At 48.2% G+C, this 21,567-nt stretch overlaps 1 long non-coding RNA gene across 1 annotated transcript in view; it reads right to left on the minus strand.

The window, feature by feature from the left end:
* LOC138299772 (uncharacterized) overlaps nt 1-21,567 on the minus strand; it is a 601,676-nt gene that overhangs the window by 566,354 nt on the left and 13,755 nt on the right. The window lies entirely within an intron of this gene.

The following is a 21,567-nucleotide window of genomic DNA, read 5'->3' on the forward strand; positions in this document are numbered from 1 at the left end:
GACTTATTTTCAGATGTTTTTCCTGTGTGCAGGTTAATATAATATAATATAATATAATATAATATAATATAATATAATATACAACTTCACATAGGAGCACTTAATAGAGTACACTACTGTTTCAAAGGGTTTCAGTTTTTTGGCAATCCAAGATAGTGTAGCACTTCAAACATGGATAGGTTCCAACATTTCACTGTGTATCTTTTGTTGCTTGAAACTCTGCTATAAACAATTTGTTGGAATGGACATACTTGGGGGATATTTATACTCCGTTTGCGCCGAATTTGCGTTGTTTTTTTCGACGCAAATTCGACGCAAAACTAACTCCATATTTATACTTTGGTGTTAGACGCATCTAGCGCCAAAGTTCATGGAGTTAGCGTCATTTTTTGGCGTGAACACCTTCCTTGCGTTAATGATATGCAAGGTAGGCGTTCCCGTCTTAAAAAATGACTCCGATGCTATTGCGTCGGATTTATACGCCCGGGGAAAAATGACGCCCGGGAGTGGGCGGGACTAAAAAACCAGCATTTGCGCCGTATTTTAGCGCCTGGGTCAGGGCAGGCGTTAAGGGACCTGTGGGCTCAGAATGAGCCCAGAGGTGCCCTCCCAAGCCCCCAGGGACACCCCCTGCAACCCTTGCACACCCCAGGAGGACACCCAAGGATGGAGGGACCCATCCCAGGGAAGAAAAGGTAAGTTGTGGTAAGTATTTTTTTTAATTTTTTTTGGTGGCATAGGGGGGCCTGATTTGTGCCCCCCTACATGCCACTATGCCCAATGACCATGCCCAGGGGACTTAAGTCCCCTGGGCATGGCCATTGGGCAAGGGGGCATGACTCCTGTCTTTGCTAAGACAGGAGTCATGTTAATGGCGTCTGGGCGCCCAAAAAAAATGGCGCAAATTGGGTTAAGACGATTTTTTTGCCTCAGCCTGACTTGCCCCATTTTTGGACGCCCAAACGCCATTTTTCCCTACGCCGGCGCTGCCTGGTGTACGTGGTTTTTTTTCACGCACACCAGGCAGCGCCGGTCGGCTAACGCCGGCTAACGCCATTCAATAAATACGGCGCCCGCATGGTGCTTCAGAATGGCGTTAGCCGGCGCTAATTTTTTGGGCGCAAAACTGCGTTAGCGCAGTTTTGCGTCAAAAAGTATAAATATGGCCCTTGGTGTCATATTCCCCCAAACTGTTTGCCTTCACACCTTCTGTTTGGCTGAAATCGCTTTTGTTGGTGCAATTTACCACTAGCTAACCAGTGCTAACCAGCGCTAAAGTGCTTGTGCTCTCTACTCCAAACATAGTAAAAGTTGGCTACACCTAATGGGCATATTCAATTTACTTGTCAGTTCCTAGTATGTGGTACAACCTGTACTCAGAGCCTGTTAATTAGTTGCTACTAGTAGGCCTGCTGTCCTTGTTGTGCCACCCACTAAAGTAACACTTGCCTCACGCCTGCCATTGTCCCTTCCCTTCAAAGGGCTTGCCTCCATCACACATGAAGGACTGTGACACCAGAATTTTGTCACCCAAGACATCTTGGATTCTTTACAGGGGGATGGGGGAGCTTTCTAGAGACAAACCACTTGACCCTTGCAGAGTAGTTCAAGTCTGTGGGTACCAGTAAGAGTCAGGAGACCATAAGTTACTTTCTTCCAGCAAGAGTCAAGAGTCAAGAGTCTTATTTCTTCCAATAGGGACTTCTTTATCACAAGGACTCTTCCCAAGGCCTGGGAATGTCCTGAAGAGGTAGCAAATAGTTGCCAGTCTTATTCTATGTATCAGCTAGTGATTTGATAATTTCCCTACCCTATTCTGGATATTTTATTTTACCCTATGACCCCATTTACCCTATTACCACTTCCTTGTGCAGCACATCCACTTGGCCTGTAAAAATATCCATGAAACTCTGTTTAAAGATGTTACAACCAGTCTGCGACCAGAGAGGCATCTCTCCTGCTTGCAGGCCACTCCCCTGTTTAGATAAACTCTCCTCCAACATGATAGGATCACAACTGGTTCTTCCTGATGCTGATGAGGGGGTAAATTCTGTAAGCTTCATTTGAGATCAACAAGTCAAATTAACTTTTAGAGATTTCTTTGCCATCTCTGAACGTGTAATACATGACAGAATTGGATTTAAGCCACTTTTGGCTTAGGCTTCACAAAGTAAATTTTTGTAAAATGATCTTTCCTCTGAAATAATCAAATTAATGATTTCGCTACTAAATCATATTCTGAAAATTAAGAGAAAAATATCAATAAATGACCTTTTCAGCATTTTCCAAAGTGAGGACGAAAAAGAATGACCTGTCTTTCTGGAGATCAACCTACATAGTGGGAATAGCTTTCAGGCCTTCAGTCTCAATGGGAGAACACTATTTAAATGTATATGTGCCAGCTTCTTTTTATTTATTTGGTGCTCTCCCTTGTGGGCTTACAAAAGCACTTTAGAGGTGACTTATTAATTAATAAAGACAATGAGTTAACTTTTCCTTTTCATGTGTTAGTGCAATGTCTTTAACCAGTAACACAACCAGGCACAGTGGTGCTACTGTCAGCCACAGTTGTTTTTCCAGTTACACAGTGCATCCCACATATAACATATTTCTTCAATGCTCTTGTCCATCTAATATAACCTAATTGAAAGTTACATAGGCTAATAGAGTGCACCCATTGTTACCAATAGCATTTAAGGACACAGCACATACACTAACACTGAAATTAATATCACAGTGCACCCACTCCCAGTATCAGCAAAAATAAGCCACAGAAAAAGGCAAAAAGTAGGTGGAGGATGCAAAAAGGCAAATTTGTGATATTGTCAATCAATCAATCAATCAATGCATTGGTATAGCATAGAACTAGCACCCCTAAGGGTATCTTGGTACTGAGGATGATGTGTCTCTGTCAAAAAAGCCATGTCTGGAGAAGTCCGGAGGTGGAGGGACAGGTTTGAGAAATTGGCTGTGATGTAGGAGAAGGTGCGATGGATGCAGAAGGTGTGTCTGAGGTTGAGCATGGAGGAGTGCAGTTGACTTGCGCGGGCATGGAAGCTTAGTCGGTGGTTGATGTAGAATGGCCCTTTGTTGTGCAGAACCTTGTTTGTGAGTGTGAAGATCTTGAACTGGCATCTCTTTTGGATCGGAAGCCAGTAGAGGTCTCTGAGGTGATGGATGATCCTGGAGCATTTGGGGAGGTTCAGGATGAGTCCCGTGGCAATGTTCTGTAAAGTCTGAAATCTTTTGAGTAACTGAGTGGAAAATTCGGTATTGAGAGCATTGCCGTAGTCCAGACAGCTGGTGACCAGTGTACATGTGATGTTTTTTCTGCTGTGAGTAGGGATCCATTTTAAAATATGGCGGAGCATTCAGAGGATGTGGAAGTGGAAGGTGGAAACTGAATTTACTTGTTAATTCAGGGACAATTGGCTGCCCAGGATGTTGCTGATCTGATGGAGTGGGTGTTGAACCGAGTTCTACTGGCCACCAGCTATGGTCCCATATGGAGGTGTTCCTCCTGAATATCAAGACTTCCTTTTTGTTGGTGTTTTGTTTAAGGCAGCTGCCTTTTATCCATGTTGCTAAGTTGGTCATGGTGCTGTGGAAGTTGGTTGTGGGAGTCCTCCGTGAGTGAGAGAATCAGTTGGGTTTCAATGGCGTAGAGGACTATGTTGAGTCCATGGTCTGACAATATCTGTGAGGGGTTCAGTAGAAAAGGGTTGGGCTGTGTCAAACGCCGCAGAGAGGTCCAGGAGGATTAAACCTGCTGTTTTGTCTCAGTTGAGGAGGCTACTGATGTCATCTGTGGTGACAGTCAGTGTGGCTTCATGCTGTGGTGAGCCTGGAATCCTGATTGTGAGGTATCTAGAAGGTAGTTTTGTATGAGGTATTCGTCAAGCTGTTGATTGATGGCTTTCTCAATGTACTTTGGCAGGGTAGGGGAGCAGGGTGATCGGTCTGTAATTTTTGGGGTCGGTGGAAAGTTTCTTAAGGAGGGGAATGACTTCTGCGTGCTTCCATCTATCTAGGAGCGTTGCAATGGATATGGAGGTTTTGAGGATGCTGGTTAGTTCTTTGCTGATAGTGTTGGTTCTGACGTTGAAGAGACAGTGGGGGCAGGGGTTGGTAGGTGCCCCTGACTAGATGGAAGACATGATGGCTGCTGTCATCTGTGTGTTGACTGAGGACCAGGTTGTTTTCATGTGGTTTCTTTTACTGGTTCAGGGGTTGCCTAGACTGGAAATGGTGATTTGGGAGTCAAAGTCAGTGTAGATGGTGGTGATCTTGCTGTAGAGGTAGTCTTGAGAGGGTGTCGCAGAAGTCCTGGAATGGGTGGATGGTGGTCACTGTGGCTGTTGGGTTGGAGAATTCCTTGATGATTTTGAAGAGTTCTTTCATGTGGTTGGCTGCGGTGCGGATGAGGGTGGTGATGACTGCTCTCCTGAATGCCTTGATGTGCAAGTGATAGTTGTTGAGGGCTGCCTTGTGAGCTGCCTGTCATAGGGGTCTTTAGTCACGCTCCATTGTTTCTCAAGATGGTGGCAGTTGCGGTGGAGTTTCTGAGCTTCAGAATGTTCCATCTAGCTTGCTTGGAAGTGTTCTTTTTTTCCTGGTTTCAACGGGGTGACTCTTTCGACACATCTGGTAATCCAGGTGGTGGAGTTCTGGATGGCCTGGGCTTGGGTTGTGAAGTGCCCATGATCTCTGTCCATAGGGCCTCGGTTACCTTGGCCCAGAATTGGTGGAGGGTGCTGTGGTGCTTGCATATAGTGTGCTGGTCATCAGAGGTGGTGGAGTGGATGATAATGTGGTCAGTCCAGGTGTGTTCAGTTACGTGGGTAAATTCGATTCTATCCCTGGAAATGAAGATGGCATAAAGTGTGTGACCAGCTTTGTGCATGGGTTTGGTAACCAGGTGGGTAAGGCCGACGTTGCTGAGGTTTTCCAGAAAAGAGGTGGACTTGGTGTTGTTGGTGATGACATTGCAGAAAGCTGGACATGGTCCTGCGGTCTGTACACAAGGGTACCTCGCATTGTGGTGTTGGCATTGGTCTGGAGTCAGAAGTTGAGGTGTTCCATGAGGGGTGCTGGGTCATCATTGGTGATGGTGCATTTGATGGTTTGCTTGAATATGATGGATACGCCCATGCCACGTTTGTTGGTGTGTTCTCAGTGTATCATCTTGTAGCTGTTGTGGTGGCCATGGCAATGTCGGGGTTTGAGGAGGGTTTTAGTCATCTTTAGCCATGTTTTGGTGAGGAATGCAATGTTCAGGTCATAGGTAATGATAGTGTCCCAGATTTCTGTGTCATGTTTGCATAGGGAGTGGGCTTTGAGTAAGATGCACTGGAAAGATTCTGGGTTGTTCATAGTCCCCTGCTTCAGTGTGGTACAGGCATCCGTGTGGGCAGGTGGGCCAGCGTTGCAGGAGAAGCAGCAGTGTCTGCAGCTGTAGGGTCTTTTGATTGATCGTGGGAAGGTGGTGAAGGAGCTGTCCTTGTGGAGTCCAATGTTCAGCACCTTGAGCTCCTTTGTGGTGTAGCGATAGATGGCTGGAGGACCAGGGGTTGTGGTGCTGGGCGCAGTCAAGGTGTGGACGTGTACAGTGGGGTGCAGATGGGCTTGCCTTTGGTGCACCAGTGGTCTTCAATAAATGTTCTGCGAGGTTGGAGGGGTCGGAGTGGGAGGTGGGAGGGCATGAGGGCTGGAGTGGCAGAGGTGGGAAAAGAGCATTAGCAGATCAAGTAAAGAGGAATGTAGTTGGAGCTGTCATTCGAAGGGAAGGCCTAGGAGCAGCTGGGGAGCTGTTGCCTGCCCAAGGAGGTCAGGCACTTCTCATCCAAACCACGCAGTGGCCTCAATGAAATATCGTGGGAGGGGTCAGGGTTGGAGGTGGGAGGGCAAGAGCAGCAGAGGCAGAAAAAGAGCATCAGCAGACATAAGCAAAGAGGAATATGGGTGTTGTCAATCAGCAGGAAGGCCTTAGAGCCACTGGAGAGCTGTGGCTGGCCCAAGGAGGTAAGGCACTGCCCATCCAGTCTGCGCTGCAGGCTCCAATAAATGTCCTCGGAGGTGGGAGGGGCCACGGTGGGAGGTGGAAGGGCAGGAGCGGCAGAGGTGGGAAAGTAACATCAGCAGACATGAGCAAAGAGGAATGCAGGTGGAGGTGTCAATGGGCGAGAAAATCCAGAAGCAGCTGGGGAGCTGTGGACGGCCATAGGAGGTCAGGCACTGCTCATCCACTCCCGCAGAGGCCTCCATTAAATGTCCAAGGTGGTGGGGGGGCCAGGGTGAGAGGCAAGAAAGTGGGAGGGGAGAGTGGCAGAGGCCAGAATCAGCAGGCACAAGCAAAGAGGAATGCAGGCAGAGCTGTCAATCGGCAGGAAGGCCTAGGAGTGGCTAGGAGCTGTAACTGGCCCAAGAGGTTAGGCACCACTCCTCCAGTCCACACAGCAGCCTTGGCTAAATGTCCGGGGTGGTGGGAGGAGCTGGGTTGGGAGGAAGGTGGGTGGGGAGCAGCAGAGGTGGGAAAAGAATGTCAGCAGCTATGAGCTTCATCAAATTCACTGAAATGGTGATATATTTTACAATTCATTTGGTTATCAAAAATGATCTAACTTTGCCTCTGTTATTTAATATTTCCATCTCCTCAATTGTCTCTAAATCCTTTGAAAAGCATTTATGATGTTGTGAGAGGGATAGGGTAAATACAGCTTTGAATGCTTTGGTATTTTTCAAATTTTGTTTATTTATTAAATACCTTGTGTATAAAATGTGAGACAACACAAAGAAAAGTTTGAGTGGTTCAGGGGTACATTTGAGTAGTCAACTTTGGTAACTTGACGGATGTAGTGATATACTTCTTTACTTTCTCCCAGGGCCTGCGTGGAAGATGATCGCCACCACCAGTACCCCCAAGTGAGTAAATACTTGTTTCTAAGTTTCCTATTCCATCACCATACACCCAGGTGTTTGTGATAATGAAGTCCTTTTGTGTCACCCTTCCATCAGACATTGATATTGCTAGTCCGAGGGCGAATTGTGGAAATGGAGCTGACACCCGTACCCAATATCATGACGTAAGATACATCAACAAAACAAAAGGAAAAATGTCTAAATAATCAAAGTGGCCCATGCGGAGTGAATAGAGAACTCTAAAGTGAAGAGATGTTATCTGAGTCTTAACAGGGTGTCCCTGAACCTGTCTGTCAGACTTGTTATCACAATCCCCAAAGAACAACAATTCTAAGACCCTTCAAGGATATAGACTAGTTCCCCAGCAGTATAGGTTTACAGCCCTTTTCTTCCTCTGTCACAACTCACTCATCACATTAGCTACAATTCTCCTGAGTTGTGCTGGGCTGCTGCATCTTGTCTATTTACATCCACCACTCCTTTGACCAGGTTTCTAGTGCTCTCTCAGTCCCTCTGTCTCCGGCAAACTTGTTAGCTGCTTTTTCAGCTGGGCTCCCCAATCCTCTGGCACTACCTCTTCCAAGGGGCACCCTGAAGTTCTTGTCACCTCTGATTACCAATCAGCTGTCTTTTTCTCAGACCTGGTCCTGCCGCTATGCTCCTGCAGAAAGAAGTCTGTTTTCAATTACTGGTACTGAAATATCTCTGTCTGTTGTGATGTCAATAACAGTTTGTCCCTTTTCTTTTGCAGATGTTGGCATTCACAGGACCCTGAGGACAGCGATATATGACTATTCCCATGTTTATCAGGTAAGAAGAAGGAAAGACAAGAGAAAGACCCCTCACAGTCTTTTTCATGTAAGGAAATTTACTTCACCACTTACATTCCTTTTATTTTTTTGTAATGACAACCCAGTGGTATTTTTAACTATATTGGTGCAAACTGTAGCGACCCTTGTAGGAAATAAAACACATATTTAATTCAAGAACAAAGAGTGAGTCAATTCTATAAACATTCATAACTAAAGAAAAAGTTTCTTACTAAAGGGTAAAAATAAATGCTTCCCAGTTTTATGACTAGTCACCCGTTAAAAACACAAATCATTTAGATTGATAACATACATGGAAGAGTGGAAAAGAGTAGCAGGAACGACATGCAATATAGTTTTAATAGAACTGCCCTGTCTCAAGGGAAAGGTGTTGTCATAAGTGACAATTGGAACACTTCTTCCACTGCAAAGTTGATGGATGTGGCAAAAGCAGAAGTTCATGAGAGGATCTTTAATTTAAGAGGGACAAACACCTTTAATGGAATAGTAGAAAGATGAAGAGTGTTGACAAAGGGCCTGATTTAGAGATTGGCGGACGGCTACTCCATCACAGATGTGACGAATATCCCGTCCTTGGTATTATGATCCCATAATAGTCTGTAGAGATAGTAATACAGCGGAAGGGATATCCGTCATGTTTGTGACAGAGTAACCTGTCCACCACACTCTAAATCATGCCAAACTCCAGTACTTAGTTGATGGGCAGCTTCTAATGGCTCTACTGGTTAGCTATGGCCAGAGAGAAGGAAGGCTGGTAGAATAATGTATAAGCCTAACTACCTGAAGCTCAGAATGTCTCTTAAGATTTGGGACTGGTTGGATGAATGTTCTAAGGAAGAATGTGTGTGCCCTATACCAACGACTGGAAAATCATTTTTTTTTTATTTATCCGCCTGTGAAGGGAAGAATATTTTAATGGGGTGTTCAACATTTGAGGAAAGGGGGTCTTTTCTCTTGTTGCATACATTTCACTGTGCTTGCCAGTAACAAAGAATTGATGTGGGTGGTATAAGAGACACATTTTGCAGGACTGTTCCATTTTTAAAAAAAAGAAGGAGGGTTTAAGGTTTTAAGGTGGAAAATTGGTTAATCGTGACCTACAAATAATTTGATAATGATTTTAACACTGGCCATCCTTAGAAGGATAACATCAGGATCACCTTATGCAATGTGCTATATTTTCCATAGTTGGCAGTCAGTTTATACCCTGTCCAAGTAGGGACCCACACAGATCGGATAACCCCTGCTCACCTCCTTGGTAGCTTGGCACAAGCAGTCGGGCTTATCTCAGAGGCAATGTGTTAAGTGTTTGTACCCACACACAGTAACGGAGAAAAAAAACACTACAAATGGACACCCACCAGTTTAGAAACTTAGACAATATTTATCTAAGTAAAACAAGACCAAAATGATAAATATCAAACATACACAATCAAAGATATTAAATCCCAATTGTCAGGGAGACCAGATCTTCGGGGCCTGTGCATGGTCTCAAAATGTCCACCCGTAGACAGCTCCAAAACTCCAATAGATATACCACTGAGCCTGAGAGAGTCCAAGTGGTGGAAAAGGGGATTAGGTAGGGAACAGCTGGGAAGGAGACCTGTAGGAAGCAAGAGGTTAAACAACACAATGTCAAGATATAATCACATTGACTTTCAATAGACTATGGTTCTAAGAATTCTTATACAGTGTCTGGGGAATGGGCCCCTGCCTTCTCTTCGGAGGAGTTGGAGAAGCTAGTGGATGGGGTCCTCCCCCAGTACACGCAACTGTACGGTCCTCCAGACAAACAGGTGAGTACACTGTGAGCATGCTGCATGGGCAATGCCTGCTTTGAGTGGTGTGGATGGAAGATACACGGGTGGGGCTGAGGCCTGCATGTGCGTATGGGGAATGTATGTGCGTCAGGGCATGGGTGGGAACTGGTGGGCAATGACTATGACTGTCCAGACGGGTGAGTAATTTCCTTTCCCTCTGTACCATTCTTCTAGGTCAGCGCCCACCAGAAGAAGGGTATTTGGCGTTGGAAGTCCTGACCCTCGGGGTCTACCACAGACGGAGCACCCACTGCCGTAAAAGATGGGAAAACCTGCCCCACTGGAGCAAGAAGACGGTGGAGGCCCAGCTGGGGATGGCCTCCCAATGTGGAAGGGGTGCCTGTCGCACAATGACCCCCTTTAAATATCCCAGATCCTGCCGGTGGCGTATCTGGAGTTGGATGGGCGCTTGAGTGCATCACAGCAGCCACAAGGGGGTGAGTACACTCTCATTCAGCTGACTCTGCACGCATAACAAGGTGTCTGGGTGGGGGAGGTGGGCAGTGGGTTCCCCTATGCCAGGGCGAACTTGGTAGGCAAGGTCCCTTGTGAGGCAGGCTATGTGGCACCCCAACCCTACTAGTGGTAAGAACCATCTACACCTAGTCAGGCTCCTCTGACTTCCAGGTGTTCAGCAATTGGGCTTAGGCCTCATACCCCATGGTCATGTGAAATTTCTAGGAACTGTTAGTGCATGGCGTAGTGCAGAGGACTGCTCCCTGTGTGTTGTGTCCGCCAGCGGTAGTGGTGTTGCATGCACTGAACATGTTTTTCTTCTGTCTTTTGTCTTTTCCCCCCTTTTTGTGGTCTCCCTGTTCTTGTGTGCATTAGCATCATGAGGCGGAGGAGCATTGGCACCGGAGCAGGAGGGAGCTGCAACCTACTTGGACCTGGAGGGTGAAGCATCGGAGTCTGAAGCCACCAGTGGGACGGAGGGCGAGGGGAGCTCCACGGTGGGGACAGGAGCAGACATCAGTGACAGCGACTCCTCCTCTGATGGTAGCTCCCTTGAGGTGGCGGGCACCTCTGTGCCCACCACATCAACAGGTACTGCCAACACCCCCCCCCCACCAGCACCGCCCTCCCAGCATCCCCTCAGTGTGTGTCCCGTGCCCGCTCACCCAGGGGGGTGGGCATCTACTTCACCCCAGGCACCTAAGGCACTGCCCTAGTCAACACTGCGGCCCTCAGTGAGGAGGCTATTGTCCTCCTGAGATCCCTCACTGTTGGGCAATCTACCATTTTGAATGCCATCCAGGGTGTTGAGAGGCATTTGCAACAAAAAAATGCATACCTGGAGGGCATTCATTCTGGGCAGGAGGCCCAACAGAGAGCATTTCATGCTCTGGCCTCAGCACTGATGGCAGCCATTGTCCCTGTGTCCAGCCTCCCCCCTCCAACTTCCTCCACCCAGACCCAATCCCCTGTACCTCAGCCTATCCCAAGCACACCATCAGACCAGCATGCACACACATCAACACAAAAGAGTGGCTCAGGCAAACATAAGCACCACACATCCCACAGGCACTCACACAAGCACCATCCCCATGCAGACACACCAACATCCACTGTCTCCACTGTGTCCTCTCTCCACGTTCTCCTCCTCCCTCCCTGTCTCGTCTCCACTCACACCTGCATGCACTACATCCTCAGCCAGTATCTCCATCACCAGCATGCCCATCACCAAACACCGCTCACGAGCAATCACCACCCCCACTACCATTCACACATCCCCAGTGTCCTCTGCCAGTGTGCCTGTGAGCCCTCATCCCAAAGTACACAAACACAGGCACACACCCACCCAACAGCCATCCACCTCACAACAGCCTCCGGCCCATGCACCTTCACCCAAATTCAGTAGACGTACACCTTCTACAACCACTACCTCTTCCTCCACTCCTAAACCCCCTCCATCTTCCCCTCCCAGTGTGTCTAAAAAACATTTCCTGGCAAACTTTGACCTATTCCCTTCACCCCCTCCCCCCGTCCTTCCCCTCTGGCCAGGCTTTCCAGGTCTTAGCCCAGCACCTCAGCCACCAAATCCCCAGGAACAGTGGTGCCAGGGACTGCGGGGTCATCGAGTGTGCCACCCATCAGTACTGCCAGTGTGCCACGTAGTGAGGGCAAGGAAATTCCGCCACTTGCCAAGGTGAAAAAGGTGCCCTTATCCCAGAGAGAGAATCCGAAACAACCAGCCACCAAGGGCTCATCAAAAATAAAAGGGGATAGTGGCAAGACAACTGCGGCACCATCAAAGGTGGGTAAGGGCCAAAAGTAGAAGAGCAGGTCAGGAGAGGGCATAGTGGCACCGACTGAGGGACCAGTGTCACACCTTCTGTCAACGACCAGACCAACCTGTACGGCGGTGAAAACCGCTAGCTGCCCTGCCACCACAACCGCCACCTGCACCACCACCGGCACGTCTACAGCCTCAGCAACAGTCCCCAGCCTCTTCTCCAGTAGACAGCCATCCGAGGCTGCAGGAGACGTCCTGCTGTGTCCCTCAGCAGGTGCTGACCCATGCACCGCTGCCAGAACCGCCACCACAGACACCGCCGCAAGCACCGCTGCCACAGACACCGCCGCAAGCACTGCCGCCACAGACACCGCCGCAAGCACCGCCACCACAGACACCGCAGCAAGCGCTGCCACTGGCCCCGTGACGTACTCGGACAGTGGCACCACTGCTGAAATGTCTACCATCCCCAGTGGTCAGTCATCCGAGGCTGGAGGAGAGTTCCTGGACCCTGGCCAGCTTCTATGAGGCATGACTTCCATCACTGTTGGCACCTGCAGGTGGAAGGCAAAGCCGCAGCAGTGTGAGGTATGTCTCTGCCTCCATGGCGTATCATGCTACCTGCACCTCGCCAATCTCGTGGCACACACACCCAGGTGAGGGAATTGTACCGGCCACACTACACATGGAGCACTCTGGGCACAAAACCCCTCCAGAACCATTGGAGAGATACATCCAGTACCTGAGTGCTTGGCAGGATGAAGCACTCTGGGCACAAAGCCCCCTCCAGAACCAGTGGAGAATCAAATCCACTACCTCAGTCCTTAGCAGGATGAAGCACTCTGGGCACAAAGCTCCCTCCAGAACCAGTAGAGAATCACATCAACTACCTCAGTCCTTGGCAGGATGAAGCACTCTGGGCACAAAGCCCCCTCCAGAATCAGTGGAGAATCACATCCACTACCTCAGTCCTTGGCAGGATGAAGCACTCTGGGCACAATGCCCGCTCCAGAACCAGGGGAGACTGTTATACACTTGAAAGACTGTGGCTTTGCATTCCCCAGGATAAAGCAGTGGGCAAACCACCCACTTGAGAGACTTGAGAGACTGTGTCTTTGCACTCCCCAGGATAAAGCAGTGGGCAACCCACCCACTTGAGAGACTTGAGAGACTGTGGCTTTGCACTCCTCAGGATAAAGCAGTGGGCAACCCACCCACTTGAGAGAATTGAGAGACTGTGGCTTTGCACTCCCCAAGAGAAAGCAGTGGGCAACCCACCCACTTGAGAGACTTGAGAGACTGTGGCTTTGCACTCCCCAGGATAAAGCAGTGGGCAACCCACCCACTTGAGAGACTTGAGAGACTGTGGCTTTGCACTCCCCAGGATAAACCAGTGGGCATGGAGCCCCCTCGTGCAGCAGTGGCATTGTGATTTCATCTGGCTGAGGTGCCCCCCCTCCCCTTCCCCCTGAGGTGCCTGTATATTTTCGGTGTGATGCCCCAGCAGTGTTCTCTACGTTTCGAGTCAGGTATCATGTGTGGGCTTCGCCCATGCATTTTGGGCCCAGTGGTCCACAGTCAATGATTGGTACACTATCTGGACTTGTGTAGTTGGTGTACATATTTGTATATACTGAATTTAGAATTTTGACTATCTGATTTTTCATGATTACACTGGTTACAATCATTTCCTTTTGTCCTTGCGTTCTTCCAGGTGGTGAGGGGGTGTATATGTAATTTTGCTGCATGTATTTGTGTGTATGGTGTTGTGGGTGGGGGTGGGGGTATTGCGTTTTGCATGCGTGTGTCACTCTGTTCCCCCCTCGCCTGTGTTGTAGGTGCAGTACTCGCTGTGGTTGTCGTTGCCGCCGTTCGTATTGCTGGTAGATGAGAAAATACACCAGCATCGGCAGTACGTGTAACTCGGGCTCCATGGCGTCCTGGTTCCTCGTGGGTGTCGAGAGGTGAGTGTTTTCCCTTCTGTGTACTGTTTCTGCCGTGCTTTTGATCGCGTTGGTACCACCCCAGAAAAGGTGACAGATAGGCGTCTTGAAATACAGTGGGCGGTACTTTGTCTTCCCCCTGTGTGTTGGCGGTGACCGCCGCTGTGTTTGTTTCTACTGCCGTGGCGGTTGGAGTGTTAAAGTGGCTGTCTATGTTGGCGGTTTCCGCCATGGTTGTGATTCCATTTTATTTTCCGTCGGCCTGTTGGCGGTATTACCGCCGCTTTAACACCGACCGCCAGGGTTGTAATGAGGGCCAGAGTCCTTAATCCATCAGGGCAGCAGAGGACTTGACCTTCCAGCTGGCCACCATCAAATTCCAGTGTCAAACTCTTTTTCTTTCTCTTGTACAAGGGATTTTAAATAAGGTAGAAAGGTCTAGATGCCAAGTAACCCAGAGGCGCTGCAGCACTGCTCCACCTCTATAGCAACCCTCCGGCAGAGCATGCTGGGCCAATCTCAGATGACACCATCAAGAAGTCTCTGTGCACTTCTCCTTTGGGGGCTTCAGCACTACCCCTAGTTGACATCATGTCAGGAACTTCAAAAGAAGCCTCTTGTGTTGGCTCATTCCTTTTTCATCAGGCCTGGGATGTCTCCACTCTGTTACAGTATGACAGGTATTTAACAGATGCAGGTTTCTTCCCCACCCCTTCCTCCTCAGGAGCTGAGTGAACCACTGTTAATTACTTCTTTTGGGTGGTGAGGCCTTTGTTCCCTCTGCTGGAGAGCAAAGTAATTGACTTGGCACAGGATGTGACAAAAGGCTTGGAATCTGAAGTGAAGCTGAGCCATATAAGATTGGTAATTATGGATGACCTATAAGGTGTAGGTGGGAAAGGCATCCTTTTTGCCTTGATTACCCCAGCAAACCTTTGAACTCATAATAGTGGTTACTGACTCTGACTGTGCCCTGGGCACTGTTAACCAGTGTACGAAGGTAGCCTCTTTCTAGCCTTGTTACCCCCACTTTCGGCCTGTTTGTGAGTATATGTCAGGGTGTTTTTACTGTCTCACTGGGATTCTGCTCATAGTGAAAACCCTATTTTGTCAGTGTGTTTCATATGTGTCACTGGGATCCTGCTAGCCAGGACCCCAGTGCTCATAAGTTTGTGGCCTGTGTGTGTTCCCGGTGTGGTGCCTAACTGTATCACCGAGGCTCTGCTAACCAGAACCTCAGTGTTTATGCTCTCTCTGCTTTTAAAATTGTCACTGCAGGCTAGTGACTAATTTTACTAATTCTCATTGGCACACTGGAACACCCTTTTAATTCCCTTGTATGTGATACCTAGGTACCCAGGGTATTGGGGTTCCAGGAGATCCCTCTGGGCTGCAGCATTTCTTTTGCCACCCATAGGGAGCTCAGACAATTCTTACACAGGAGTGCCACTGCAGCCTGAGTGAAATTACTTCCACGTTATTTCACAGCCATTTTACACTGCACTTAAGTAACTTATAAGTCACCTATATGTCTAACCCTCACTTAGTGAAGGTTAGGTGCAAAGTTACTTAGTGTGTGGGCACCATGGCACTAGCCAAGGTGCCCCCACATTGTTCAGGGCAAATTCCCCGGACTTTGTGAGTGCGGGGACACCATTACACGCGTGCACTACATATAGGTCAATACCTATATGTAGCGTCACCATGGTAACTCCGAACATGGCCATGTAACATGTCTAGGATCATGGAATTGTCACCCCCAATCCCATTATGGTATTGGGGGGACAATTCCATGCATCCACGTGTCTCTAGCGCAGAACCCGGGTACTGCCAAACCACTGCTGCTGCCAACCCCTCAGACAGGTTTCTGCCCCCCTGGGGCCTGGGCAGCCCAGTCCCAGGAAGGCAGAACAAAGAATTTCCTCTGAGAGAGGGTGCTACACCCTCTCCCTTTGGAAATAGGTGTGAAGGGCTGGGGAGGAGTAGCCTCCCCCAGCCTCTGGAAATGCTTTGATGGGCACAGATTGTGCCCTCTCTGCATAAGCCAATCTACACCGGTTCAGGGATCCCCCAGCCCTGCTCTGGCATGAAACTGGACAAAGGAAAGGGGAGTGACCACTCCCCTGACAGCACCTCCCAGGGGAGGTGCCCAGAGCCCCTCCAGTGTGACCCAGACCTCCGCCATCTTGGATACAGAGGTGTGAGGGCACAATGGACAGCTCTGAGTGGCCAGTGCCAGCAGGTGTCGTCAGAGACCCCTCCTGATAGGTGCTTACCTTTCTCAGTAGCCAATCCTCCTCTGAGGGCTATTTAGGGTCTCTCCTCTGGGCTATTCTCCAGATAACGAATGCAAGAGCTCACCAGAGTTCCTCTGCACTTCCCTCTTCGACTTCTGCCAAGGATCGACTGCTGACTGCTCCAGGACGCCTGCAAAACCACAACAAAATAGCAAGAAGACTACCAGCAACATTGTAGCGCCTCATCCTGCTGCCTTTCTCGACTGTTTCCTGGTGGTGCATGCTTTGAGGGCTGTCTGCCTTCACCCTGCATTAGAAGCCAAGAAGAAATCTCCTGTGGGTCGACGGAATCTTCCCCCTGCTAACGCAGGCACCAAACGTCTGCATCACCGGTCCTCTGGGTCCCCTCTCATCCTGACAAGCGTGGTCCCTGGAACACAGGAACTGGGTCGAAGTGTCTCCCACAGTCCAGTGGCCCTTCTATCCAAATCTGGTGGAATTAAGTCCTTGCCTCCCCACGCCAGACAGTAATCCTGTGTACTGTGTGATCTGCAGCTGCTCAGGCTTCTGTGCACTTTCCAAGACTTCCTTTGTGCACAGCCTAGCCTGGGTCCCCAGCACTCCATCCTGCATTGCCCAACTCTCTGAGTTGGACTCTGACATCGTGGGACCCTCCTTTGTGACTCTGAGTTGACCGCTGTCCTCAGATCTTCTAAGTGCCTGTTCCAGTACTTCTGCGGGTGCTGCCTGCTTCTGTGGGGGCTTTCTTAGTTGCTGAGCGACCGTCTGTCTGCTCCTCCAAGGGGCGACATCATGGTTGTTCCTTAGCCCTAGCAGCACCCAAAATCCTCAATCGCGACTCTTGCAGCTAGCAAGGCTTGTTTGAGGTCTTTCTGCGTGGAACCAACTCTGCATCCTCCAGTACGCCATGGGACATCTTCTGACCAAAAGAGAAGTTCCTGACACCTTCCGTTGTTGCAGAATCTTTGGCTTCTTCCACTCATAAGCAGTCCTTTTGCACCTTCACCTGGGGTTTAGTGGGCTCCTGCCCCCGCCTGGACACTTGCGTGGCTCTTGGACTTGGTCCCCTTCCTTTACAGGTCCTCAGGTCCAGGAATCCATCTTCAGTGTTTTGCTGGCAGTTGTTGTCTTTGCAGAATCCCCTATCTCGACTTTACTGTCTTTCTGGGGTAGTAGGTTAATTTTACTCCTACTTTTCAGGGTCTTGGGGTGGGGTATCTTGGACACCCGTAGTGTTTTCTGACACTCACAGGGACCATCTACAACCTACACTAGGCCTGGGGTCATTTGTGGTTCGCATTCCACTTTTGGAGTATATGGTTTGTGTTGCCCCTAGGCCTATTTCTACCTATTGCATCCTATTGTGATTCTACATCGTTTGCACTACTTTTCTTACTGTTACTTACTTGATTTTGGTATGTGTACAAATAATTTGTGTATATTACTTACCTCCTAAGTGAGGGTATCCTTTGAGATACTTTTGGCTTATTGTCACTAAAATAAAGTACCTTTATTTTTAGTAACTCTGAGTATTGTGTTTTCTTGTAATATAGTGCTAGATGATATAAGTGATATAGTAGGAGCTTTGCATGTCTCCTAGTTCAGCCTAAGCTGCTCAGCTATAGCTACCTCTATCAGCCTAAGCTGCTAGAAAACCTCTATTCTACTAATAAGGGATAACTGGACCTGGCACAAGGTGTAAGTACCACAAGGTACCCAGTAGAAGCCTCTGTGCTCTGTGTAAAATGGCATATGCAAATTAGACCTAATTATAATTGCCCCTGACAACCTACCTGTAAGTCCCTAGTATACGGTGGGGATTTATAGACCCCAACATAAGTCTCTCATGTGATCGGAAATGTGGCTGTAGCGGGGATGTCCAGGATCAATTTTGTCAAGGTGTTCTGCATTCTCTGGAGTCCAGTTTGGAATTTCCTATTGATTCTGGCATAGAGTGTGTTGCCGTAGTCGAGTACTGCTGACGAGTGTCTTGGTGACTGTCCTTCTTGCGTCAATGGGTATCCACTTGAAGATCCATTTGAACATCTTCCGGAGCAGGCGTAGAGTGTGGAAGCAAGACGATGAGACAGAGTTGACATGGCAGGCCATGGACAGTGATTAGTCGAGAAGTATGCCAAGGTTGCGTGCGTGGTCAGTAGGAGATGAGGCAGTTCTGAGGGTATTGGGCCAACAGGTGTCATCACAGGCAGTAGTGGTGGGGCCCAAGATGAGAATCTCTGTCTTGTCCGAGTTGAGCTTGCGTTTGAGGCAGCTGTCTCTCATCCAGTCATCAACTACCTTCATACCAATTCTTTCTGGCTGTTGATGGTTCATCCGTGAGGGAGAGAATGAGCTGTGTGTCATTGCATATGAGATAATGTTGAGCCTGTGGTGTGTCCCAATCTCGGTGAGTGGGGTCTTGTAGATGTTAAAAAGGGTGAAGCTCAAGGGAGGAGCCCTGGAGAACTCTGCATCTGGTTTCCATCTGCTTTGAGGTGAAAGGTGGGACCCTGACTCTCTGGGTTTGGCCAGTTAGGAAGGCGCAGATCCATTCCAGGGCTTTGTGGCAGGTGCTGGCACTGTGTAGTCTGGTGCACAAGATGGTATGAGAGACGGTGTGAAAGGCAGCAGAGAGATTGTGGAGGATGAGGATTGCTATTTCGCCGTGGTCCAGTAGAGTGCAGATATCATCTGTGGCTGCTAAGAGTGCAGTTTTGGTGCTGTGGTTGCTCCTGAATCCTGAATGGGAGGGGTCGAGGATGTGGTTGGTCTCTATGAAGTCAGTGAGCTGTGTGTTAATTGCTTTTTCAATTACCTGGGCTGGAAAAGGGAGCAGTGAGATCGGAAAAGGTTGTCGGAGAACAGGTGCAGGGGGTCACAGGGGGGCCCCTGCACTGCCTATGCACTTGGGGTGGGCAGTGCAGGGGCCCCCATTGCCAGCACCCTTGCAATGTTCACTGTCCACTTTTCAGACAGTGAACATTGAGAAGGTGCTGGTGCACCCTGCAGGCAACAGCATTGCCGCCGGCTCAATTATTAGCCAGAGACCATGCTGTAGCCTGTTTCCCGCTAAGTCTAAGTTTGCGCTCGCTGATCTAGCAGGAATCCCATAATAGCACCGGGGGGGGGGGTCGCTGCGTAGGCAGCAGCCACCCTGTCAGGAGTTTGGTGGATGGATTTTTCCGCCAAACCAACAATGGAGCCCTATATCTGAAGGATCTTGAACATCACTGTAGCCATATACTACACTGTGAGGGTTTAAACATAATAACCTTCACATACCATCTCAGTGGGGATTTGAGCATTCCTACATTGCTACACTATCTTTGGGGGGATTTAAACATCATTATATCCGCACATAAACTTTTTATGAGTACAAATAATCTATGTGGAGGGTCCAACATGCCTATAATCGCACAGGGCCTGAATCATAAATGTAAATGTGCACTTTTGTGTTTACATTTGTAAGGCAATCACATAACTGCATTTTAATCATAAGTTTATGAGTGCAGAGCCTCCGAAGTCAGGGCGGAGAACACCGCATATAAAAAGATAGGCATGTTGTATCTTTTTATGTGCAGAGTTTTTTACCCCAACTTTAGAGTCTCCACACCTTTGAATTTACTATTAAAATGCAGTTTCGGGAATTCCAAACAAATATATAATTACACAAAATTGAGAGTTCACCTTTGTGAATCAGGCCCACACTGTTTCTGTTCTCTTTTATTTTCATGCAGAATATAGGCACTCAAACATTACCTTTAGGCACTATCACCAAGGGTCTTGAGCATGAACACACTCGCACACTATTTCTGTAGGATCTGATTGGCCCTATAATCATCCCATGAACACAACTATAATCACACATTATCTGTGTGTAGACATGAACATGCGATATAAACAGAATGGGCCCAATTCAGAAAGGTAAACAGACTGAAAGTCAAGTTTACGACTTTCGGTATTCACAGAGGTAAGTTACGAGTACTATCTTTACATATGCACTTGGGGTGGAATCTCTGTACCTCAAGTGGAATCTCCACACTCGGGGTGGAATCTCCGCACTCGTGGAGATTCCACCCCGAGTGTGGATGTTAAAATACTCACGGTAACTTACCTTTGTGAATATCGAAAAGTAGTAAAGTTAGACTTTTGGTCTAAAATTAGATCAAAAGTCTAACTTTAGCTTTGTGAATCAAGTCCTTTATCTCTGGACATGAACTTCATTATCCTCACGGGACTTGAACATTACCTTTACACACTGCCTTAGTGGGTCTTGAACATGATTATCTTAACACACTGTCTCTGTGGGGACTTGAACATCTCTATTACCACACACTATCTTTATGAGGACTTGGACATCACTTTTAGGGCCAGATGTGGCAAGGGTTTAGCGAGTCGCAAACGGTGGAAATCGCCGTTTGCGAGTCGCTAAAGCCACTTTGCTATGTAGAAATGCATTTCCGACTCGCAAATAGGAAGGGGTGTTCCCTTCCTATTTGCGACTCACAATGCTATGCATTAACATTTGCGACCGCAAAGCGCAGTTACCATCCACTTGAAGTGGATGGTAACCCAGGCGCAACCGGGAAGGGGTCCCCATGGGACCCCTTCCCCTTTGTGTCTGGCAAAAAAATATATTTTTCAGGGCAGGTAGTGGTCCAATGGACCACTACCTGCCCTGAAAAATATTGAAACTAAAGGTTTCGTTTTTTTTTTTCAAAGTGCAGCTCATTTTCCTTTAAGGAAAACGGGTTGCACTTTGAAAAAAAAGACTGCTTTATTTAAAAGCAGTCACGGACATGGTGGTCTGCTGTTCCCAGCAGGCCACCATCCCCGTGAGTGCCCTGAATCGCTATGGGGTCGCAAATTGCGACCCACCTCATTAATATAATGAGGTGGGTCTTTGCGACCCCATAGCGACTCGCAGAAGGCCCTAAGTCACACACTACCTTTTTGGGGACTTGAAAATGATTACCTTTAAACATCATCTCCGTGGGGGCATGCACATTCCTATAATCATACACTGCCTACATTTCAACTTAATCATCCTAATCATCACTCTCTATCTGTATGGTGATTTGAACATTGTCTTTAAACAATATTTTAGTAGGGATTTCAATATGATTTTCTTCACACAGTATGTGGAGAGTTAAAGATCCCAATGCTCACACACTATCTATGTGGCAGCTTGGAAATTGTCGTTCCACACTATTTCAGTGGGGACTTAAACAAGATTATCTTTACACACTATCTCTATGGGGAATTTAACATTCCAATAATCGGGGGCCAGATGTAGCAAACCATATGCAACTCGCAAACGGCGAAAATCGCCATTTGCGAGTCGCAAACGTGGGTTTGCTATGCAGAAATGCATATTGCGAGTCGTTACCAACTCGCAATATGCATTTCAGATTCGCAAATAGGAAGGGGTGTTCCCTTCCTATTTGCGAGTCGCAGTGGGATGCAATACCATTTGCGACCGCGTACGCGGTCGCAAATGGCATCGCAGTTACCATCCACTTCAAGTGGATGGTAACCCACTCGCAAATTGGAAGGGGTCCC

The sequence above is a fragment of the Pleurodeles waltl genome, chromosome 6 (assembly GCF_031143425.1).
Source record: "Pleurodeles waltl isolate 20211129_DDA chromosome 6, aPleWal1.hap1.20221129, whole genome shotgun sequence".
NCBI classification, from domain to species: Eukaryota; Metazoa; Chordata; class Amphibia; order Caudata; family Salamandridae; genus Pleurodeles; species Pleurodeles waltl.